Source organism: Ambystoma mexicanum, chromosome 10, assembly GCF_040938575.1.
Source record: "Ambystoma mexicanum isolate Mex_15411 chromosome 10, UKY_AmexF1_1, whole genome shotgun sequence".
NCBI classification, from domain to species: domain Eukaryota; kingdom Metazoa; phylum Chordata; class Amphibia; order Caudata; family Ambystomatidae; genus Ambystoma; species Ambystoma mexicanum.
In genome coordinates, this window is record NC_090932.1 from 853,758,036 (window position 1) to 853,778,961 (window position 20,926).

Below are 20,926 nucleotides of genomic sequence, written 5' to 3' on the forward strand. Positions count from 1 at the left end.
CCAGATGCTATTGGCCTTCGATATAAAGGACACACCCCACTTAAAGATAATTTTGGGATGCCCCTGGTTGTAAAATCACATTGCTTTGGTTAATAGGAAGCAAAAGAACTTAACCTTTGATTATCCATTGTGTGCAGAACATTGTTTAAGGAAACAAGAAGACCAGGATAGGGAAGCAAGACCATTAAAATCAATGTTGAAGAACAGCATTTTAGCATGCATAAAAATACATCCGGAGAATGAATCTTTTGAGCATGTTTTCAATGAAGCTTGGGTGGAATTACTTCTGCCACATCGGCCTTGTGACTGCCGATTGCCCTAGAATCTGAAGCAGTACTATCTCCTAGTAAGGCATATGCACTCATGGGCAAGGAGAAAGAAACCTTAGATGTATACAAAGAAGGTGGTCTGCGAAAAGGACATGTCTGCCCATCCAAGTCAAAAGTAGGGATCCTCTGTTTTTATAAGTAAACAAGATGGGGGAGTTAGACCAGAACCAGTATTGCTTATCACTGATGCCCCTGTTGTTGGAGCAGAGAAGAAAGGCTCCCCATCTTTTCAGAATTACTCCTAATATGTTCATGCAACTCTGTAAGAATGAAGAGTCACGATAAATGAAAGACTGCCTCCAAGACTCAGGCCATTTGGGTCCCTGTTTATGACCTTTCGCATTTGCAATGGCTCAGCCACTTTTCAGAGTTTTGGAGATTAAATTTTCCAGGATTATTGAAACAATGTATGCTGATTTATTTTGATATCCTAATGCATTTCCAATCTTATGAAGAACACATTCAACCATGTAATGATGGATTTGCAAAGATTGATATACAATCAGTTAAATGTCAAACTTTTAAAGTGTCAATTCCACATTACTAGTGCTTTTTTTAGAATGCATCCCCTCCGAAGAGGGTATTGAAATGTACCCTGTGCAATTTTAAGATGTGACAGATTGGCTTTTCCCACATGATGTAAAAGCAGAACAAAGGTTTATGGGGTTTACATCCTTTTATTTTAAACTAGCTGATGCACCTGGAATTGCCCGGGATTTAATTCCTTCATAGGTACAGGTGACTGCGCACAATTTGTTTCAGATTAGTGAAATGGTGTGGAATTGAAAAAGGAACAGTGCTTCACAAACCACAAACAAAAGTTTTACTTTTACTGAAATGAGGGTAAGTTGTGTGGTGTCCAAATGTCACGTAGCCAGTAATGTCCAGAGGGTCCTTACGGGTGTCTGTGCAAAATGTGGTGAAGATTGGTGAAACGGTGTGGAATTGTATAGGGAACATATGAAAAGCCACAAACCCGGTTCTATGTTCTTACATTGCCAGATATTTTTTCACTGAGCTTTTTGTCCAAAATCTTTGGCTGAAAAAATTAAATCAATTTTTGTAAAAATATATTTGGGGGAGTTCGCCAATCTCCCCATCACTTTTATTTGGCCCCTATTGCCCACACTACCATACCCCTTATATCTCCTTAGGCCCTAATCCCCATATTTTTCATTTCTTTTTTTTGGCTGAAAACCTCAGCAAAAAACTCAGCAAAAAATACCTGGCGATGTAACAACGTTGTACCCACAAACCAACACACACATTTTCACTTTTTCTGAAATCAGGGGAAAGGTGTGGGGTATCCAGATGTCATGTATCCAGTAATGCCCAGAGGATCCTAACAGGTGACTGTGCACAATTTGGTGCAGATTGGTGAAACAGTGTGGAATTATATAGGGAACATATGTAAAGCCACAAACCCACACATTTTCACTTTTATCTACGTATACCATCGCACAGAATGCCGAAAAAAACACAATTTCCACTGGACGAATGAAACCAAAGCAGCATTCCAAGAGGTGAAAAGGGTGTTTTAGAAGCCTCAACCCAATGATTAGCAAATCTACAATGGCAATATATCATTAAGGGAGACACCACAAACCTAGCATTGGAACCTGTCACCAGAGACAAAGCCAAGCTCTGATCTTTTTCCAGTTGATTACTTTTCTAGAAAACTCACAGCTTCAGAAAGGAGCTATACAAATTCTTGAGAAATTGCTAATGGCTATAAAATAATAATTTGGTGAGTTGAAGGACATTTTAGAGGGAACCACTGTTCCACACTTAGTGCCCACCGAAACTCGAAATGAGGCCCAATAAGTCAGTTGTGTCAGAGCCAACATAGAAGCATCAGCTGGAATGGACTCACAATATCTTGGCTGCAGAACATGGAGGAATTTGCTAAATCCTCTACCAGGTACAGAGGTACATGTGGTGGTCTAGGATAACGGAACACTGGGTGAAGCACATCACGCATTGTTTACTACCTGCACAGATAAATAAAAAGCATCGAAAGAAAAGAGGCACATTTTCTCCACTGCCCACTACAGGGGTACAATGACAATGCTTCTCAAGTGACTTAATTATGGTGTTACCTAAGGCACCAGGAATATCATGTATCATGGTAGTGATAGACTATCTGACAAAGATTGCTCACTTCATTCCCCATCCTTCGATTGCTGCAGCACCTGAGGTGGCTTCATTGTTCTTCCGGCATGTGTTCCACTTGCACAGATTGCCAAACAAGATCTGGCAGGCACACAATTCACCGCCAAAATTTGAAGAGCTATCTGCTAGTTATTTCAAAATAAACCAATTAATTCCTCTAGACACCACTCTCATATTGACGGTCAGACAGAGACATTAAATCAAACAGTGGAGCAGTACTTCTACTGCCATGCAAACCAGCACCAAGATAATTATGTTAAGCGGTTGTCTGCTGCAGAATTTGCAGACAATAATCCAAGGCAGTGGCCACTAGTCCTACCTCAAGTAATATTAGCAGGTGCTCGGTAAATAATTTAGGCAATCGAAGTTACATAACAAGAAGCATTACTTCTTTTGAAGTATACCAAATCAAAATATAAGAAAGAAACAGACAAGCAAAGAAGACCTAGTAACCAAGTGAAATTGTGTGATTATAAACCAAAACGCCCCACTTCTCATTGTTCAAGAATTCTTTACCCACATATGTTGACCATGTTGTACACATACATTAGAGCTATTTTTCAACACGCCCAAATTGCAGCTGTTATGTATTCAAAGAGTTCAAGTGGCTGCAAAGTACATTGTTGCACTCTTGGAAACAAATAGATCCATGAATATCAGCCTAATAAGCAATGTTGAGTAACCCAGCAAAAACTGTTCACTAATGTAGCAGAGAGAACTTGCCGTCAACTTGTAGGAAATAGCCTTAAATATTTTAGTGGTTCACTGATCTTCCGAGAAATCCAATTCCCTATATGGTTTTTAGTGTCATACAACTCAAAAAGGCTTCAGAATATCGATTCAAATAAGTTGCGGAGAAGCTGCTGCTCACTTATGCGACTGGAGGTGGTGAGAAATTAAGAGTTAGAAACAATACCTGACTCAGACTCCTCTGTGGGAAGAAGAAGAAATGTCTTTGTGGGTGTTGCTACCGTAGCTGATGCTATGTATAGGAGCTGTACAAACAGATCTTGATATCACTCCATGTAATAGTACTTATCTTTTGGTCCTGCAAGTAATTAAACCAACGAGCGGCAGGTTGAATGGAGATCTCAGATGTGGGCCAGTAATCGAAGCAACAACCTTCAGGTTGAATGCAGATCCCAGCAATCGAAGAAACGACCTGCAAGTTGAATGCAAATTTCAGCTGTGAGCTCTTAACTCTGTGAGGTATGTGACCTCAAAGATTGAAACCCATGCGGTGGTGTTAGAAGGAGGAATTATAGATCAACTTGAGAGTTCAGTGTAGGCCACAACATTTAATTTTGTTACAGCAAAGGGTATGATAATAGCTAACTTCTGCCATATAGAGCGTATGTTAACAGGAATTCAGATCTCTTCACAACCGTTACAGAAAACAAAACTACACCAGTCGTGTCATGCTGCACCACAGCCACAGGAACCACAACTACTGTCTTCAGCTAAGACTCACAGCAGCAGGTAATGTACACCCAGGAGAAGCCTCTTCCACAACTACAACCCCGCACAGCCTGCTCTATGACACCACTATCTGCTAATTGTCTCCCATGTACGTGGCAAAGAGTTCTAAGTAAAAGTCCCTAGTGGACTTCATGATGAGCACAGAATACATGATGGGGTCTGCCAGTAGTCCTCTTACATTGCCTTATACTCATGATTGATCACCTGTGCTGTGTCTGCCTGGTCCAAAGGTCCTGCTTATCAATTATTCCTTTTAAAACAGTCAACATATATCATACACTGAAAAAGGCACCATTTTTGGATAGGTTGCACCAAGTGCCGTTTTTGCTTGGCTCTTTTGTCATGAGACTGAACACAGGATATAACTTTCAAAATATTTTATTGAACAACTGAGAATATTTAAGTGCTCTTCATAGTTCTTACATATTCCCTTGTTCATTTTCTTTTCTCCAGCAGACTAAGGTCTGGATGCTCATAGCATAGACATAGTACGCTACTCCATGCACAAGCCTAAGCACTCTGAAACTAGTGTATGCTGCCTTTTGGCCTGCACTTTTGCACTCTGTGCATGTAAAATGAGTAAACACTGCCTGGCATGGCTGCATGCCAGGCAGCATTTACTTTTAATTGTAGGCTCCACTTTTTCCATGGTCTGATGGTAACCAGCTCTCATAATTACAATTAAACCCTGCTGGGCATGCTTGCATGTCAGGCAGAGTTTAATTTCAATTGTAAACACTGCTTACCATGCACACCATGCGAGAAAGTCAGGCAGTGTTTACATTGGATCCCTACAGGGTCCGCTTGATTTATGCTACAGAGTGCAAATGAGCAGTGTTAGGAAGTGGCAGAAGCCTCTTTACACTTCCTTACTTGCACTCCTCAGTACAAATAGAGTAAACGCTGCGTGCCATGCGTGTATGGCTGGCGACAGGTACAATGATTTCCTTTTAGAAACCATCAGCTTTTTGCTGGTTCAAAAGGCAGACGGTTTCCATGTGAAACCAAGTTGTTTTTGAAGGTGGAAGGGAAACCGGAAGCAGAAACGTAACCCGCTTGACACCCACGCCCTCCACCTTCACAAACAATGAAAATCCCGCAGCGGGTAGTGTGAGCCATTAAAACTGGAGTAAAGGTGTTAGCCCTGTCTTTAGCCCCTCCATTTATGCTCCAAGGACATTGAAAATAAGCTTCATGGACAATTAAAAATTAAGACACTAAGTAAGAGTGATCAAGTGACAACAACTACATTTATATTAGGTGTTGCACACTACTCTTGTGACTTTGGTTGTCCCTTCATAAAATCGCTTTCACTGTGCTTGTAGGGTAGAAAGCCAACATCACTATTGTCATTTTTTTCTTTTTTATTAAAAGGGTGAAGTATGGATCCATTTTCATGTCGCAAATGCAGAGTAAAGCAGCAAATCTGGAGTAAAATACATTGGGTTAACTGAATGTGGAGGCAAAAAATAAAAATTGTGCAGCTGCTCTCTGCAAATAAAAGTACACTCAAATTGTACCCGAAAACCATGTTAAGAACATTTGATCACTAACTGTGGCACGGCTCAGCATCATGCACAAATGTCTATGCCGCCAGCAGAACCAAAGTGCAACATAAGTGCCCTGAAGTGGCGCAAAGCGGAGTGTACACTTAATTTTCCTTAGCCCATTTTTACGCTGACATCAGATTTGGGCCCTAAACAGAAAAGTATTAGAAATACTGGTCAGACATAATTACCAGAAAACACTAGCGCACTGTTACTAGCCAACCTTTTCACAGCAGTTATGTCTGCTTCACTTCAGTGTAAGCAGCCAAGAGTTAGGAAAATAGTCCTCTTGCGCTCAGTCTAGCTACCACCCCCGGCCTATGCAATAAGGTCATAATGGAAGAATAATCACTGCGAACAATACTCCTGGGCCTCGGCTGGCTAAAGCGAGGCACTGGAACAGCCAATTCCACTGCTTTCCTTTGCTACGTCACTGCATTCTTGTCTGCGCGCGGATCAGAAGAGCCTCCTCTCGGAGCAGGTTGATGGAAAGTGCTAATTGTTCGCACGTTAGCTAATTGTTATGATTAATCCTTAACATTTTTGAGTCTGGCTGTCCCGATCCCATCCGTTGTGTGTGAAGATGCTTTATGGCAACAAGTGCTGTGAAAACACCAGAACAATGAGGTTCTAATCTTCTAGATCTTTCTATCCAATAATTGCTTGGCAAACATGCTTTTAACAGCGCAGACATTCTTTTTGGAAAAAAAGCCCCAGCCCCGCCATCCACCCAATATTTCAGAAACATGTCATCTGCTGATATCATTACTGATGTGTTTTCGTGGATGAAGAGTGCTTCGGAAATTGTCCCTAAGCCAATTTCAATAAAGCTTGCAAAAAAAGTGCAATTGTACAAAGACAATGTTGCCTGTGGTGTTGAATATTGTGGGTGGTTATCAGGCGATTTAAGTGTGGCGCACAGCAAGCCCCTCTGGCTGCATTAGCGCTGGCTCTTCATCATGTAACAAGCCTGAAGCCCGGGCTTGTTCAAGAGGGGTTGAGTTCACGAACCCGTGCACAGTAGTATTTGATAACAAAAAGGGAAAAGGGTGGGCCTGGTATTCATGAGACTAAGCACTTAAGATTTGGATCTGCCGTTCTTTTAATTTAGATATTACACTGACACAGATATGACGAGGACATGGAATGGCTCCGAAAACATTGTAAATCAGCCAGGGGGAAAGCGGCTGGAGTTGTGTCTCATCAGACTCGGGGATCTCTGAACTAACAGCATTGTTCTAAATTCTGCTACTAATCAACACTTAAGTGTATGGAGAGGCTATGGATCTTTGCAGAGGGCTAAACATAGACTATTATGGCTGTCTCCAAGCCCTGGGACAAGAAACATACCCTATATGACGCTAACGCATTAGTACAGCACTTAGGGGAGGATTCCTCACCCAATATGGCGACCAGTAGGCTCCATCAGGCTGTAACTGGGATGTTTTTGCTGTTGACATTTGTGGGCATTAAGTATTTACTTAGGGTATATGCCCTTATAGTTTGTGTTTAGCCCTCTGCACAGATCCATAGCCTCTACATACAGTTAATTAGATTAGTAGCAGAATTCAGAACAATATTGTTAGTTCAGAGGTGCAAAGATGCCAAGAGGCTGGATTGTAGCATGTGGGCACTGACCGCAGCCAAAAAACATAAGGCGAGTAGTTAAGTTTATCATTAATAATTCCCAATGATTATGTCTAGTGCTTTAGACGCGTGCTTTAGACGCACTCGCTGATGAATTTATTTACATGATGATTGCTAGTAGACCACATAACACACTTTCCATCCCATTGTTTCCCCTACACCAGGTATACAAAGAAAGTACATATTGTATAACCAACATCGGTACGGGTTATCTTTTACTATGCATGAAAATGACCACAAGCCAATAGCCATCACCTTCAGAGCTTTCCCTGATCCCAAATATATTTATCTAGCTCATATAAATTCTTCAGAATGAGCTGTAACAGGAAAAGCCTGTTGGGCTAATCTAAGCACTCCTGCACATAAATGTGAAATGTATAATTGTTTATCTGGTCTGGTAAATTTGCTCAAACGGGATATGCTATTTTGAAATGGTGGATGGTTTTAACGAGTTAATCCTTGATCTTCACCCATCAGTGACCAAGCCTTGATCATTAATTCGGAAAAAAGCCTTCAAGAAAACCCCCTGGTATGATGCAGATTGTAGGTCAGCAAAATCTGAGCTAATGAGGTGCTTAAGATCTGATATTGGAATTCATAAGATGCATTTGTGTGAGCTTTCAGGAAATTACAAAGCTATCTTAAAGAGGAAGAAAGATGCGTTTGTGAAACATAAGTGGGCAGGACTTATGCAGGTTGTTAGCCAGGGTAACACAAAAACGTGTTGGGAACTAGTAAGCGATAAGGAGACATCAGGTGAGAATGAAGTCAGCTGTAGTATAACCCCAGCAGTATGGAGATCCCATTTCATCATTTCATGGAGTTATAAGAGGACAATTTACCGGAGACGGAGCGCTGTGACAATCAGATTAGCGTGTTACAGGGCAACGATAACTGGAACAGGATCCCTCCCATTAACTGTTTAAGTCTAGCAGAGGTTCAGAAGGCCATTAAATCACAGAAAGGTGCAATAATATGTCTGCATTTAGTTTAATCTTCCTGGCAGCAAACAACAATGTTCCCCATTTACAAAAAAAGGGGGAAGAGAAAACCTGCAGAATTTTAGACCCATCTCCCTCCTGGATAGTGCAGGCAACGTTTTTGCTAAATCAATTCTTTTACATCTTCAAGACTGGTCTATTGAGAATTATATTATCGACCCCCTTCAGGCAGGTTTCTAGGTGGGAAAAAAGCACCTTGGATCAGAGTTTCCGATTGTTCCTCCTGGTTCAAAAATATACTATCAGGAGGGGATCGAAACGTTATGCAATCTTCATCGACCTCAAGACTGCATTCAATAGTGTCCCTAGGCCAATCTTGTTGAAGGTTTTAGCCAGTAGAGGGGTCCCCAATCATCTTCTGAACCTACTCCAACAGTTGTACTCAGACAACAAAGCAGTGGTTCCATGGGTGATGGGGGGAGAAACTACTGATCACCTGCCTTCAGGAGAGGGGTATGGCAGGATTGCGTACTTGCCCCTCTTCTGTCTTCCATCTACATTGATGAAATAATAAAAGCATTAAGCCTGAATTGCTTAGATCAACCAAAGTTGGGGGTGGAAGCCGTCCCACTGATATTTTTAGTGAACGGCACAGTGATTCTGTCAGTATCCCCTATGAGTCTGAGAACAACTTTGAATGTGTTCTTAAAAGAATGTGATAGGTTACAGTTGTTAATAAGTATCGACATGACAGAACTCTTTATCTAGGCCTAAATTCTCAAAAATTCAGAAGATTATTGTATCTATAAAGGGAAATGCTCTTGAGCAAGTTTGCATTTTATTATTACTTGGGCACTCGCTTTGCAGACTATGGCTACTGGACGGAACAGGTGACCAAATCCTACACTAACTTTATAAAATATAGTGCAGCAATTAGTGCACATCGACACAGTCAAGTATAACATCATACCTGAATGTCTAACAATGCATGTTTTCGTCTTTGACCAGGCTCTGGAATGGTTTGGATCATTCTTAGAGGACAGACAAAAACAGGTGAAAGCCGGGGACTACATTTCAGACCCTATTGCGATGAGTTGCGGAGTTCCGCAGGGATCGTCTTTCTCCCCTGTTATTTAATCTATATATGCAGCCTATGCTGAAAATTGTAAAAAAGGCATGGCCTAAGTTACCACTCTTATGCCGATGACATACAAATATACATTAAAATTGATAACATTGAGGAGGCTTTCCTGAGATTGAATCACTGTCTGGAAGACATAAATAGATTGATGTCTAGAAATCTACTCCAGTTGAATGGAGCAAAACCTGAGCTGATTTTGTTTGGACCTGGAAAACAGGTTTTGGCCGCAAGGGAATCTTTCGCCCCAAGTATTCTTGGGGAGAAACTCCAATTTTCCACTAAGATAAAAACCTTGGATGCATGTGGCAGGAGAACTTGGGCAGTGAAGCACAGGTCGGGGCCAAGGTTCAGTCTGTTTACTACTCTCTGCGGTTGCTCCAACAAGTCATACCATTTATCCCTAAAGAAGACCATGCAGTAGTGTTGGAGGCTATGACCAATACCCATCTAGACTATTGTAATAGCCTCTTCATGGGTATTCCGGTCAAACAACTACATAGATTCCAGAAGGCCCAAAACGCAGCAGTCAGACTGATTGGCAGTCTGGGGAGAGGAGATCATGCCTCTCCCCCTCTGTAGGACACTACACTGGCTGGCTGTGGAGGATTGCATTTAAAGTAGCCTGCATGACCTTCAAGTGTCTAAAGGGATTAGCCCCGGAATATTTAAGCAATACAATTTCCCTCTATAATCAATCAAGGACAATTGGGTCAAGAGACCAACTGCTGTAAGTAGTCCCTGGTCAGTATTCGCTACCAGAGGCGACAGAAGATTTTCAGTCTTCGGTCCGAAACTCTGCAAAAGATCAGGGAGTGCCAGACACTTGCCCAGTTTCAGAAGGCCTTGAAAACCTTCCTGTTTTAATAATCGCAATCCAGTTACCTGATGACTTCTAGCTGATATAGTAATGAATCGATCACCTAGTGACTTCTCTTCATCTCTTTACCTGCTTTTCTATATGCATATTATTCCAACTTCACCCTTATGCGGTTAGGTCTGTCTCAGGCGCGTTACAAATACTCAAAATAAAAATCAAATTAAGACATGTTATGTAACCAGTGGAAGAGGTGCAGTAAACCCAGCACTCAAACTGTATAGAGCTCAGGCAAAAGCAGCCGCCCTGTATGAGGCAGGTATCTGGGGTACACAAACAGTGAAAAACTGCAGTGAAAACCAACTCCTCAAACATCTTTTAATGCTTCCTGCAAGCTGTCCAAATGCTCTGATCCATTTGGAGCTCAATCTCCGACCAATTGGGGGCGAACTGGAGTTAAGACCAGTGTTATACTGGCTAAGGTTCTGGGCATCTCCCAACCTGGTAACCTATAGGGAATCATTAGTCCATATTCTAAACATGGAGGGTGGAAGATCATTACCATGGATAATGCATGTTAAAAACTTCTATATGACTTAAATCGGAACACCCTGTGGTCAGATCCACTAACAATTAGTAAATCCTGTGCAATTATGCGCAAGAAGGCGGCCCTTGGCCATTCAACAAGAAGACTACTGGAGGCTTGCAAGCTGCCTAACTCAGGCAGGGAGTACTTACGATGTAAAACAGTTCCTGGTTATGAAAAATAGCTGGATGCAGTATCTCCTCCTATAGCACGCTCCCTTTACTTAAAGAGGCAAGTTAATATTATTAGTGTTGTTTGTTTTATAAGTCGTTGGACGGCACAGGGTCATGTTATATGTCCAGTATGCGGGTTGGATAGAGAAACTGCTTTGATTTTCTATTTTTATGGAGTGGTTATAGGGTTTGAAACAACACTATTTAAAGCCCTTGCTCCATGCTGCTGATATACGCTGTGCAAACCAAGCCCTCTTGTTTGTTAAACAAGAGTTAGATCTTCGAATAGTGTGTTGTGGGGCAAATACATTCACACAGCTGGGCTGTGTAGGGTGACTTCATAGCTGAAAGATAAGTAAAAAAGAAATATGACAATTTACCACTTTAGAATTGTATTTTAACCATTTTTGTAGTATAATATTATAGTATAATATTGTATCTATCGTCATTCTGGTTTTAATTTGCCCTAATGTGACTATGGAAGAACTACTGCATTTGCACTTTATCCCGTAAGTTTGAAGAATTCGAATGTACAATATTTTACCAAGAGCTGATACTTTAGGACTGCTTGCTGTTTTTGTACTTCATTTTACTGTTTGCATTTCCTACTGGTATTATGAAAATGTACTTATGTTTTTTTAATGAACTTTTGTGGCTTTTTTGCCGAAATAAAGTGTTTTGATGATGACTATGCATGGCAGGCAATTTTCAAAATGAGTTGCACCAGCTAACACTCTCGTATAACAAGGAGCAACCATACTCTGAATGGGTGATTATTTTGTTTGCATTATATTGCCCTGTTGAGTGCACAACATCTACCGTTTTTGGTTTAGGAACCATTTGTAAATGTATTTTTTTTACATTTCAAACTCCAGTTTACGTTTTATCGCAGACTATTCCTGACAAGGGCAGGCGTCCTGTCCCCCTACCACTAATCTTACTACAGTGAAGTCTGCAATTATTATTTTACATAGTTGAGATTTTCTCTGCTAATGGTCTAGCATTTTTGGTTCCATGTCTTTAATCACAATATTTTGTTCCATGAATGATTCATATTATAGCATGGACATGATTTTTTCTCATTCTGACAAAATGATCATATGTGCAGTTGGCAAATTAGTTATCATTGTACAAAAGGTACTAGTTACTTAGCTGTAGCTCTTCTTTGTCAGCATTGGTTTTGCATGGATTCACATGCTCATGAATATTCCCCATCGTCAGGCTGGGAATCCTCTGTAAAAAAAAAAAAAAAAAAGAATGCAGTTTTGCTTCAGACTGCAAACTGCTAGTCTCCTCTATAGCCAATCATTGTCCTTTGGGTCACACTGCCCCCAGCCAAAGACACTCATCCTCCTAAGCTGCACCCCTGATCTTCAGATTTGGTAGTGCAGTATGAACCAAGAAGACCCATGCTGGAGAGCAAGAGTTAAAGGAAAGTAGCTATTACCTTCTCCTGCAAAGGGTTGTGTATGGATTCACATTCTCATGAATACGATTATATAGCAGTACATATACACAACCACTTGGCCGCCCCGGGACTCCTCCCTGGAATCCCTGTTGATTCAGCAGAATCCTTTGAAGGTGTTTGTAGACCTACACGTAGCAGCCCTGCAGACGTTGTGCATGGGAACACCAGCAAGAAACTCTGTTGTTGCTGCAATAGCTCTGGTGGTGTGGGCTCTCTGTTGGCCTGGAAGTGGTCAGTTGGGCAGACGATGACGGCACATGATAAAGCCGGAGAGCCACCTGTTTGTGGAAGCCTTAGACAGGGCCTTCCTATGTCCCACAGGTCCAAAATTAACGAACATCTGAGATGTCTTCCGAAAATCCTTTGTGTGTGCCACATAGAACTTCAAGGCATGAGCAATACCCAGCGACTGCAACAGCCTCTCATCAAGCGTAGAAGGGTTTGGAAAAAACACTGGCAGGACCAAAGGCTTGTTGAGATGAAAAGTCAAAGGAATCTTTGGCATAAAGGTGGGATGAGTAAGCAGCACCACCTTTGTAGTATGGCTGCTTGCTGAATATATCCTGGATCTCCCCAACCTGCCTGGCTGAGGTGATCGCCACCAGGAAAGCAGTATTCCACGAAAAAAACTTCAGAGGTGCAAGAAGCATTGGTTCAAATGGAGGCCCCATGAGCTTAATCAAGACCACGTTCAGTTCCCAAGCCAGTGCAGGAGCCTTGAGCAGCAGAAAAGTCCTGAAGAGGCCTTTGAAGAACTCTGATGAGCCTGTGCGACAACAAGGAGAGCTTGCCTGGCACCCACGTGTATCTGGTTATGGCAGCCAGATGAACCTCGATCGAGGCGTGAGCTAGCACCACTTTAGCCAGTGAGAGCAGTTATAGGAGGAGCTGCAGAGGCGTAATCATCTGAGTCTTGCACCACACTGTGAAGCGCTTCCATTTGTGCCTGTAACAAGACAGTGTAGAGGGAGCCGTGGCCTTGGTCAGGATTTTCTTGCAGTAAGGCCCAAACTCTAGGGCTGCAGGTGCCAGGCCATGAGGCTCAGCAACATTGTGCAGTATTGTTCTTCCGGAGAGAAGGTCGGGAAGTGGAGGCAGCCGGACAGACGGAGCCACTGATAGATGGAGAAGGTCTGGGTACGAGATCTGCCGCGGCCACACCAGCACGATGAGTATCATCCTGTAATGGCCAACATCTGAGTGTGCTGATCACATGTAACAGGAGCGGACTCGGAGGGAAATCCGTACAGCGAGAGCCCACCTCATGAAAATGAGACGGCATCCCACATGTCCCATGGCTGACGATACCTGCTGGCAAAACTCCAGCACTTGGAGTTGGCAGCTGTCATAAAGATGTTGATCTGAGAGGACCCCACCTGCTGAAGAGCTCCGATACCTGCATATGTCGAAGTTCCCACTTGTGACAGAAGTGCAGCTCCCTGCTGAGCAAGTCTGCAATGGTGTTCCTGGTGGCCTGCCAGGTGAAAAGGGACAAGGAACATGTCCTGAAGAATGGCCCAGTGCCACAAGGACTGGGCTTCCAAGGAGAGAGAGGGGAAGGCATCCTGCCATGTTTCCAGATGTAAAACATGGCGGTGGTGTTGTCCTTGAAGATCTGTCTGTGAGGATCTGCACCACCTTCGCACGAAGCTGAAGCTGGATTGACTTGAGGGCCCTGAAGACCACCCAGAGCTCTAGGACATTTATGTGCAAGTGGTTCTCCTCCAGGGGCCAGAGGCCTCTGGCATGAGACTATCCTGTGTGGGCCTCCCTACCCTCCAAGGAGACATCTGTGGTGACCATAGCCTGGTAGAGGGGAATCTGAAAGGGAGCTCCGTGAGTGAGATGCTGATGCACCAACCACCCTTGCAGAGCCTGCAGGAAAGCCCAATTGAGGGCTATCTTTCCTGTCCAAGTGGCTGTGACCTGCTACCACCTGGTTTCTCAAAACTCCTAGAGGGGCTGCATCAGCAGCCTGCAAAAGGGGACCAGATGGAGGCAGGAGGACATCATACTGAACAGGGGTTTGATGGACCAAACTGTTGCGAAGATGCTGTCAACAGCCACTGGACTTTTTCCCCATGAAGGACTTTTTCCCCCCCTCTCCTCCGAGGGGGCTGCTAGACATGAGACCGTGACGAGACGGGCACCCAGTAAAAGAGCATTCTATGATGGCACCTTCCAGGACTTCCGATACTTGATGGAGAATCGGAGCGAAGTCAGAAGGCGTATGGTCTCCACTGTGTGCTGGGTCGCCAGCGCTTGAGAGCGGGATTGAATGAGCCAGTTGTCCAGATAAGGGTAGACCTGTATTCCCTCGCAGCATAGGTGCACCGCTACCGGGGCCAAGCATTTTGGAGATGATTTGAGGCCAAAGGGCAGGGCCTTGAATTTGTAGCACCACCCTTGGACAACACAATGCAGGAACTTCCGATGTTTGTAATTAATGGGGATGTTGAAGTATGCGTCCTCCAGTTTGAGAGGTGATAAAAAATCCCCTTCCTGTGTTCCAACATGAGCATTCTGAACTTTTGAGATTTCAGGTACTTGTTTAGGCACCGTAAGTCTAGGATCGGCCGCCACCCTCCTGACTTCTGCAATACCAGAAAGTATCTGGAGTACGCTCATCCATTGCCTTCCCAAACAGGTTGTCCCCGTCAAATGGCATATCCACAACTTTGGTCTGTACGTCAACTCGAAAAATGTGTGGCCTTCAGCCAACCTTGGTGCTGGAGGGCCACACCGTTTCCCATCTGGTCCAATCCTGAGTCCACTATATCGAGCGCCACTGTAATGGCATGATCCAATGCCACCTCTACTTCCTGGAACAGGGCCAATGCCTTTGCCTTCTTGTCATCGGGAAAAAGTCCAGGATGGGCCCAAGCTTGTCTCAAAGCTCCATTTCGCAACAATACAAGTTGACGAGGGCGTTGATGGCCTTGATGGTGGAGGCTGGAGTGTAAATGACGCACTTGCCAGCCGCATTCCGCTTCTTGCCTTCCTGGTCTAGGGGCACCATGGACGACGATGATTGGTTGGACCCAGCACTTCCTGACAGTGGCCGACACCAATGAATCTGGGGAAGGCTGAGACCTCAGACACCTGGGTGCTGAATCTGGGGTATCAGGTATTAATATCGCCACATATATGGTCACCGTAAATAATATCGCCGGGAAAATGTCATGGCGATATTATTTGGGTGACCATATATGTGGCGACGGGCAAAAAAAAAAAAACATTAAAAAAAAATAAAAAAATGTGGGGATTGTGGGGGTGTCCCCCGCATGTTCCATGCAATAATATCACCACAAAAAATGACCATTTTTCGGCAATATTTTTGCATGGCGATATTTTTGTGGTGACATTATCACATGGAACCTAATCTGGTACCGGTACTTCTTCTCCAGCCTGTCATACTTCAATGGCATGGTATTTAGAGTTTTCATAATTGCCAGTCCGTCCTCCCAAACGTCGTCCAACAATGGGACCGACACAATGGTCTTCCGTGAGGACTCTTTCCATTTAATAAATAGGAAACCTTCTTCTTTCTTCTTCTCTTCTGGCACTAGGCTGAAGAGATTGGACACCTTTGAGATGATGGCATGGAAGGAGCCAATCTTGTCTGGTGGTGAAGCTTTGGCAGACTCGTCCACATGCAGAGGTTCCCCGTCAGCAGGAACATAACCCTCCTACTCATCCATGTGAGTAGTTGCGGTATCGGTGTTGATGCCAGTGTCTGAACGCACTGGCTCTTCTTCCACACGGGGCAAGGGTACAAGACCAGATCCAGATGAGACAGGTACCCTACGGGGCAATGTTAGGTGGGATGGTAGAGCTTCTGGCTGGTGGCCTAAGAGGACTTCAGGTCAGACCAGGCACAGGAGTAGCAGGCAGACATTGCTGAATCTCTGCTACCAAAGTATGCAGGGTGGTCAGGATGTCCAGTAACATATCCCTTGGTGCAGGAGGAGGTGCAAACTGTGCAGCCGGGGCAGGCGTCAGGCTGAAATCCATTGTTGGGTCAAACGGCTGGTATGGCTCACCATACAGTGATCCCTCTTGAGACATGGGGCCCTGGCCCTCTTCATGGTCTGAGGAGAAGTCCTCCTGAAGATTGTCCTCAGAGCTGGTATAGAAGTGAGGAGATTGTCTTGGCGATCCCACGGGAGCTGAAGAAGACACCATGGCCAGCTTGAGCAGGAAATCTGACAGTGGCAGCAAATCCCTCACTCTACCCTATTCCTTCAGGAAGTAGTCAATGATGGTAATCTGTAGAACGGGTGCCACCGCCAATGAGGTTGTGGCTGGGACCGCTGATGGAAGCCTTGGCGGCAAAGAGACCCTCAGAGTAGTAGTCATCGTGAAGGTCAAAACAGCAGTTGCTACAAATCTTTTCGTCGATGATAGAAGAGCTGATCCCATTGACGGCGTCATCAATGATGTCATTGATGAGGAGCTTGATGACCAAGCGACGGGGCCTCTGTCGCTGATGGCGATGGCGACGATGGCGACGAAGATGGCAGAGCCACTGATGGGCCTTCCCAAGGCCTACCCTTTGAAGACTTGTCAAGGACTTCCACACAGATGGAGGGAACCCACCAGCCGGCAGGCTAACCGTTGACAGAGCTGGCGACTGGGACAGACCCCTTCCTGAACCATCCTCAAAGGACCTAGACCTGCTGGTCCTGGATGAGGCATGACTGTGCCGCCTGGAGGCTGCATCAGAGGCCTTCTCTGTGCTTGACCCAAGCCACTAACCTCCAATGGCAATCCTTCTTGGTCTTCGATGAGAATACACAGCAGATGTCGCATTGTGATCTGGGTGAAGACAATAGATGGATTTAAGGTGCTGATCCTCAATGAAAATATTCTTGAGGCCACAGGACTGAAGAGACTCTTCTTTGCCACATTAGACAACGTCGAGGTGAGATGTAGGCCCAGCCTGCCGAAGTCACAGAGAGAAGATCCAATAATGAAGACAGCGATCTTCGCCGACAACGGGTCCCCGCTGCTGGTAGTATAGTATCGCATGACAGTTGATGAAAAAGAGATGGATGAAAAACTATTCAAAACAGCAAAAAATCCATATATTTCAAGGAGCTAGGCATGAGGACTCCCAATACTTAAAATATGTGGTAAAATCTGAAGATGGCCACCAGGGGTGGAGCTTAGGAGGACGGGTGTCATTCGCTCTCGGGGTAATTTGACCCAAAGGAGAATGATTGGCCATAGAGGAGAAGAGCAGTTTTCAGTCTGAAACAAACGTGCTTTCTTTTTACTGAGGATTCCCAGCCTGATGAATGGGAATATTCATGAGCATATGAATCCATGCAAGACACCATGCTGGAGAATAAGAACTGCTTCATGAATGTGGTTATTGCACATCAGTGTTTTTTTGGGGGAAACACTAGAGTGCATAATTTGGAAACACTGCCACAAATGTTGGGCATTGTAACTCATTTGCGGCATATGTGTTGTCATTGTTACAAACCAAAGATCTGTTACTAAATAATGTTGTGTCGACTGTCCTGGAATAGGGATTGGCATGTCCAACACATGACCATATCATAATTCTGTTGAAACCCGTCAACCATTTGATATGTTTGACATTTGCTTGTTGTGAGGAACAACCTGAGGGCATCCTCCAATGTACTCCCCTTGAATCTTCCTCTCAGGTGGCCAGGCAAAGGCTATCTCATTTGCTTTCTGACCCTCGGAGTGGATATGCAAGGGAGGATCACCTTGGTGGAGGGACCTCAGGGAGTGGGGAGAGGATATCTTCAGGCAAGACATGGTATCCCCCTTTCCCATATGAAAATGAACCATACCTTCCACCTACCTTCATAGGGTATTGCAAGTCTTTATCCCTTACACACACACCCACTGTCCCACAATCATATGTCTTTAAGACTGGGAGGAGGAAGAGGCAACAAGGAGTGATACGCACTTCTAGTCAATTTCACCACTATGGTACTGGGACAAGGAAGATTACTATGGAGGGTCAGGCATGTCAAGTTAATTGGTACAATTGTGGTCAGGCAAAGGACTCACACCTGCAACCCATTGAAAGGCCAAATGTGCTTAAAAGGAGAGGTCAGGGGAAGAACCTGCCTGGAGAGAAGGCTGCAGCTGCAAGGCGAGGATCAGGCTGGAGAGGGGCCGGCATAGAGGAAGCTATGTACGGCAGAAGGGTGAGAGAGGCACTGAGACCTGAACAGGCCAGGAGAAGGTCAGAGCCCCTGCAGTCCCCTATGCCCCATGTTCCCAGCTGGAACTGGGAAACACAGAAGACTCTGAAGCGCTGTGGGCGACTGCCGCGAGGTTCACATGTGGTGAGCTCTGCTCGCCGGAGCTCCTGACACGTACCCAGGAGTGAAGTGGAAGCCAGAGAACAGAAGGAAGGCACCCGGAGGAGCAGATAAGCCCCAGTGAGTTTGAGACAGGGAATGCTCATACCAGGGTGCTCCGGGAGCAGGAATTGGACATTGGCTGTTAACGATCGAACTGAAACTTATAAGAATAGGGTTTGGAAAACGAATGAAAGAGAGCATTGAATCAGGAGCAAGTGCCATAAGTATTTTGTGAAATACAACAACATATATTGAATACTGAACTAAAGAGAAGATATTAAAATAATGTGAAATTACAGCACGAGTGGAAAAAGAATGATGTGTTATTCTGGAAGAATTGAAAACCGCTAAGAAGTATTGACGAACAAAGTAGAAGCCTATAAATGAATACTCATGAACTTAGTGAAAAGCAAGTGTGAAAGACAAGTTCCTGAGCTTGAATGAGCAATGTGAAACCAAGGTTATGGAAGAGGATATACACCACAGAATAAAGTGAATACAAGTTATGGCAAAGGCAAGAGACTGTTAAGGAGAAACCATAGCATATGATTATTACTGACACAGGCGCAAGGTGGAAAACCTGTGTTGGTCAAAGAAAACCAAGAGCATCAAAAATTGTCAAGAGTTATTGGTTGCATGACCTGTAATGGGTGGACAGTGTGGTCTGACAACTGCGCCTAGACCGAGTAACCCGACTTGGGAAAGAGCCAAGAGAAGTCAAGAAACAAAGGCTTTGTGATATACGTGCTGAAGTGAAAGAAAGCATATGTTTGAACTGTCACAGAGTCTAAAGGATTATCACGTGAAACTGGAAGTATTGTTGAAAGTCAAGTGATTGGAACTGTGCTGGAAAGCAACCCCGAGACATCCTGGAATTGTGTTGCACTTGGGGAAGGGAACCCTGAGCCTTTTGTGGAACTATTTGAACTTGGGGAAGTCGAAACAAATCAGAGCTGGAAGACGCTCCAAACTTTTGAACGGTGTTTCTTTTGATGCTGACATCCTTCCACATTGCATATCTTTAGTTGTGAGGGCAAGTATAGGTTTTGGACAAAGGCAGACTTTTAAATTGAACTTCCTGACACAGACTATCCTTAGATTCTTTAGGTAGGGAAATCCCACCTTAGTACAGGGCAAGTTAGGCTTTACTCCATCCCGACATTTAAAATGAAATACTTTTGTTAAGAAAAGTGAATCTGTTATCTGTGTCTTGCTTCATGGTGCCTTCACATTGTATGTATTTGTGCACTTCTAGTGCTTGTGTAGGGCAAAGTGCTGACACATGTTAAACAATATGGTATATTTTGAAGATGTACATTTAGACAGAGAAACACACACTTTATTAACTCAGTACAATCCTTGTAAAAGAGAAAAAGGTATTCTGCAAGGATTTTGTAATGAATTCTGGAAAGATCTTCAATGAGCCCTAAATGAAATCTAATGCTTAAAAGTCTTCCATAAGACTTGAACGCATTAGATCTACATCACGGCTCATCTTCATTCATTTGTGTGATGGAGAGGTAGAGCAGGACATAAGTTACGGTTCTGGCTCTCCCTTCCCCACTGCCATTAAAAATACTCCAGTATTTGAGCCAGCCTGTGTTTTAATGCTGACGCAAATGCCCTGGATTTGTATGGAATTCATTGTAAATTCTGGCTGGCATGGGTAAGGCAGTGTTTACACATTTTGTGATTTGGGGTACAAAAGGGTGGTGTACAAGTGAGTACACCACCTTTTTACAGGCCACTTTGTTACTCCGCGATGCAAAAGTGGAAAATGACAGTATAATATTTAATATTTCGGAGAGTGCAGATGATTTAGACAGCAGTCGAAACTCCTCTGAGGAGGATGGACACTCCTCTTGGGATGAGTATTAAGGTTCTGATGAGGAGGATGTTAATTCACCCCCTTCTCCTTCTCCTGCCTCTACCTTACATTATACCATGACTTCTGAAATGTCTCTGGAACTTTATAAAAGGCAACTTCTGTGGAAACACAACTTGAAGAGGGGGAAAGTGAGAAAATGTATAACCTATCCGTAGAGGACAGGTTTCAGGACACTTCTTCTTTTTCAGTGTCTTCTGTGCCTGGCATTTCCAGGATCACAGGACTGGTGAGTCAGCATGATATGGACTGTGACATTGTTGTATGGCTGAACACTGTTGACCTCACTTGTAAAAGGTTTGGTCTATGTGAGAGTGATATAATACCCTGGGTTCTTTTTAGGCTTCCCAATAGAGACTACCAAGAAATACTGGATTTAAATGTAGCTGGGATA